Raw genomic sequence first — 5,315 nt, 5'->3', positions numbered from 1 at the left:
TAAATAAATAAAAATTATAATAATTATTATTATTTACGACAAATAGACTATAATTATAAAACAATAATAATTAATAAATAAATAAATTTGAAGATCATATTAAACTATTCAAATTCTGGAAAAAAATCCCTGATAATTCCAGGTTTTCTCTATGAATCTCCAGTTTTTTAGATATAATTTTTTATAGTACGAAGGTTATCAAATATTTCGCATTTTTAAAAACAAACTTTATAAAAAAAATATTCAAATTGATGAATTCTTAACGAAATAGCTGAATTTTCAACAAAGTAAAATTTAAAATTGAAGTTGAAAAATTGATTTTCAACAAATCTGATGAACTTTTAATTAAAATGATGAACCTTTAACTGCAATAGTTGATTTTTCATGCAAAAAGATGGATTTTTAAACAGAAGATTAATTTCTGCATTAAAAAATTAATTTTCAATAAAAAAAGACGATTTTTCCATAAAATAATGAATTTTCAACGAAATAGTGGAATTTTCAACTAAAAAATACAACTTTTCAACCAAATAGTTCAATTTTGAACTAAAGAATAGAGTAAAAACATTTTTAGTTAGAAAAAATTAATTTTCCACAAAAAACAAATTTTTAGCCAGCGATGAATTTAAACTAAAATGATGAATCTTGTATCGAAACAGGTGAATTTTAAACCAAAAAAATAGTCTTAAAAAAATACTGAACTTTAAACTAAAAAAGACAAATTCTCAACCAAAAATGAAATATAAAGTTAAATTCCCAGTTTGAAAAAATTACTTTTCAACAAAACTGATGAATTTTAAGGCAAAAAATGAATTTTTACACAAGAAGACTAATTGTTTTAATGAAAAATTAATTTTCAACAAAAAAAAATATGAATTTTCAACGAAATAGTGGAATTATCAACTAAAAATACAACTTTTTGCAGAAATAGTGGAATTTTGAAATAAAGAATAGAATTATTAAATTTTTAGTTAGAAAAAATTAATTTTCCACACAAAAAAAAATTGAACAAATTGTCAACCAGTGATCAATTTAAACTAAAATGATAAATTTTCAACTGGAATAGATGAATTTTTAAGAAAAGAGTTTAACATTCCCTCAAGAATTTTTTTTCAACCAAACTGAATTTTATTCTATACGAAGAAAAATTAATTTTTAACAAAAAATAGTTGAATTTTAAACTCAACCAAAAATTAAATATAAAGTAAAATTTTCCGTTAAATAACTAAATTTTCAATGAAATAGTGGAGTTTTTGACTAAAAATACAACTTTTCAACGAAATAGTTGAATTTTGCAATAAAGAATAGAATAATTAAATTTTAAATTAGACAAAATTAATTTCCCACCGAAAAAAAGAAAAAAATGTTTCAACCAGCGATAGATTTGAACGCAAATGACAAATGTTTAACTGAAATAGATCAGTTTCAAACAAAACAAATTGAATTTTTAACAAAAGACTTAAGTATTACTCAAGTAATTTTATTTTCAACCAAAAAGATAAAATTAGGAATATCTAAATGAAACAGTTGAATTTTCAAGCAAAAAGATGAATTTTAAAACAAGAAGATTAATTTTCAAATTAAAAAATTAATTTTCTTCCAAAAAAAAGACGATTTTTCAATAAAATACATTAATTTTCAACGAAATAGTCGATTTTGAAAATCAAAAAGACAAATTCTCAACCAAAAATGAAAAATAAAATAAAATTTGCAGTTAAAAAAATTTTATTTTTAACAAAAATGATAAATTGTTAATTAAAATGATGAATCTTTAACTGGAATAGTTGAATTTCAATGCGAAAAGATGAACTTTCAAACAAGGAGATTAATTTTCAATAGAAAAAGACGATTTTTCAATAAAATAATTAATTTTCAACTAAATAGTTGAATTTTATACTAAAGAATAAAATAATTAGATTTTTAGTTTGAAAAAGATCATTTTTCCACCAAAAAAAAAAAAAAAAACTATCAAATTTTCAACCAGCGATAGATTTATAATAAAATTATAAATCTTCAACTGCAGTAAATGAATTTCAAACAAACAAAAAAACAGAATTTTAAAAAAAAAGTTTAACATTCACTCAAGTATATTTATTTTCAACCAAAAAGATTAATTTTCAACTAAAATTATGAATATTTAATTGAAATAGTTGATTTTTTAAATAAGAAAGTTAATTATCAAATTAAAAAAATCATTTTCTACCCAAAAAAGACGATTTTTCAACAAAATACATGCATTTTCAACGAAATAGTCTAGTTTTAAACTAAAGAAGATGAATTTTCACATGAAAATGGCATATGTAGTTAAATTTTCAGTTAAAAAAATGTAAGTTTCAACCAAACTGATGATTTTTCAACTAAAATAATAAATCAGTAACTGAAATAGTTGAATTTTCAAGCAAAATGATAAATTTTCAAAAAAATGCATGAATTTTCAAATAAAAGAAAAAAATAGTTGAGTATTCAACTAAAAAAAGATAAAATTTTGAATAAAAACATTAATTTTTAACAACAAAAAAACTAATTTTGAAAAAAATAGTTAAATTGTTAACCAAACTGATGAATTTTTAACCAAAATGATAAATCATGAACTTGAATAGTTGAGTTTTCAAGCAAAGAGATTAATTTTCAAACTCGAAGATAAATTTTCAATCCAAAAATTACGATTTTTCAATAAAATAATGAATTTTCAACGAAATATTGGAACTTTCAGCAAAAAATACAAGTTTCAACTATAAAGTTGAAATTTATACTAAAAAATAGATTTTATCTATTATAATAAATAATACATTTTTAGTTAGAAAAAATTTTTTTAACTAAAATGATGAATGCTCAACTGAAATAGAGGAATTTAAAAAAAAAAATTTTTAACAAAAGAGTTCTTAAATTCAATCAATTTTTTTAATTTTCAACCAAAAAGATGAATCTTCAACCAAAATTATAAATATTTAACTGACATAATTGAATTTTCAACCACAAAGATGAATTTTTACACATGAAGATTAATTTTCAAATTAAAAAATTAATTTTCTACCAAAAAATAAGACTTTTCAACAAAATACATGCATTTTCAATGGGAATAATTGAAAAAAATGGAATTAAACCACAAACATGAATTTTTACAAATGAAGATCAATTTTCTGGAAAAATACTATTTTTCAACAAAATACATGCATTTTCAACGAAATAGTTGAATTTTGAACTAAAAAAAAAATAAATTTTCAAATTAAAAAATTAATTTTCTACAAAATAAAACGATTTTTCAATATAATAATGAATTTTCAACGAAACAGTGGAATTCTTGACGAAAAATAAAACTTTTCAACCAAAAATGAAATACAAATTAAAGTTTTCAGTTGAAAGAATTAATTTTCAACAAAACTGATGAATTGCTAATTAAAATGATGAATCTTTAACTGGAATAGTTGAATTTTCAAACAAGGAGATTAATTTACAAAGTCAAAGATTAATTTTCATTAAAAAATACGATTTTTCAATAAAATAGTGGAATTTTCAACTAAAAAATACAACACAGTTGAATTTTATACCAAAGAATAGAAAAATTAGATTTTTAGTTAGAAAAAATTAATTTCCAACAAAAAAAGAAAATAAAATAAATTTTCAACCAGCGATAGAAATAAAATTATGAATCTTCAATTGGAATAGATGAATTTCAAAAAAAATATAAATAAATAAAATAAATTTCTAACAAACGAGTTTAACATTCACTCAAGTATTTTTATTTTCAACCAATAACATAAATTTTCAACCAAAATTATAAATATTTAACTGGAATAATTGAATTTTCAACCACAAAGATGAACTTTTGCACATGAAGATTAATTTTCTGAAAAAAGGACTATTTTTCAAGAAAATACATGCATTTTCAACGAAATAGTTGAATTTTAAACTAAAAAAGAAGAATTTTCAAATGAAAATGGCATATTTAGTTAAATTTTTAGTTAAAAAAAAATGTAATTTTCAACCAAAAGAAAAAAATAGTTGAGTTTTCAACGATAAAAGATAAAATTTTGAATAAAATCATTAATATTTAATAAAACAAAAAAACTAATTTTGAAAAAAATAGTGAAATTTTTAACCAAAGTGATGAATTTTCAACCAAAATGATGAATCATTAACTGGACTAGTTAAATTTATACCAAAAAAAAAAAAGAATTTTTAGCAACCGTTTAAGTTGCAACCAAGTTCTTTAATTTTAATGCAAAAATATTAATTTTTAACCAACAAGATTAATTTTCTACCTATGAATTTTCAACTAAAATTATGAATCTTTAACTTGAAATAGTTGAATTTTATACCAAAAAGATGAATTTCTAAACAGGAAGGTTAATTTTTATGCGCGAAGATTAATTTTCTACTAAAAAAAATGTTCTTAAATAAAATACATTAATTAAAAAAAAGAATAGTTGAGTTTTCAACTAAGGATATTAATTTTTTACCAAAAGACGATTTTTCAACAAAATAAATAAATTTACATCTCGAATACTTTTATTCTCGACAAGAAATATGAATTTTCAACAAACATGATTATTTTTCTAAGAAAAAGAAATTTGAAAAATTCAACAAAATTTTTCAACCGAAGAGATGAAGTTTCAATAAAAATTATGAAGCTTCAACCAAAATAAATTAATCTTCCAAAAAAGACTTTTACTTTCAACCGATTAATAAAATTTTCAACTAAAAATAAAAGTTACATTTTTGGTTTAAAAAATTAATTTCAAACCAAAAAAAAAAGAACGAATTTACAAAAAAAAGAGTTAAATACATTAATATGAAGCTACTTTTACCAATGAAAAATCATTGTTTTTAGATTTTATAATTATATAAATTTTATACTCCGTAATAAATAATGTATTTATGATAAATAATAATTATTATTGTAATAGCCACGGAACGTGGCACCTTTTAATATGATTCGGCTGAAATGTTAAATAAAATTTTTATTTTACGAGATATTTAGTGAAAATATCAGAATATTAAATAAACAAATACCTCGAGCATACTGAAAGTAATTAAACTCATATAAACAGGTATGATGTAGAAGTTGTCCCCTACAGTTAAATCTCTTATCCATCCGAAACCGCCAAGACTCAATTCTAGTTGCGTCAATTTTGCAACTGCAAAATCAAAATGGAAAATAGATTTAATTTTCAAATTTGTACACAATTTCACGAGTTTATTATCAATAATATTTATTTCTTCAGTCTTTGCAAATATCTGTATGTTTAAGAATAGTACTTTCAATATATAAAAATAAAAAACTGTTTTTTTCAATAATAATAACAATAATATTA

General features: G+C 20.5%; 1 protein-coding gene across 2 annotated transcripts in view; it reads left to right on the top strand.

Annotated features, from left to right (window-relative positions):
- The window catches only part of LOC117170704 (cytochrome c oxidase assembly protein COX18, mitochondrial-like), a 22,930-nt gene that overhangs the window by 12,236 nt on the left and 5,379 nt on the right, over nucleotides 1-5,315 (top strand). The window lies entirely within an intron of this gene.

Source organism: Belonocnema kinseyi, chromosome 1 (assembly GCF_010883055.1).
Source record: "Belonocnema kinseyi isolate 2016_QV_RU_SX_M_011 chromosome 1, B_treatae_v1, whole genome shotgun sequence".
Taxonomy (NCBI): Eukaryota; Metazoa; Arthropoda; class Insecta; order Hymenoptera; family Cynipidae; genus Belonocnema; species Belonocnema kinseyi.
The sequence above is the reverse complement of the archived record's forward strand: the minus strand, read 5'-3'. Positions and strand labels throughout refer to the sequence as shown.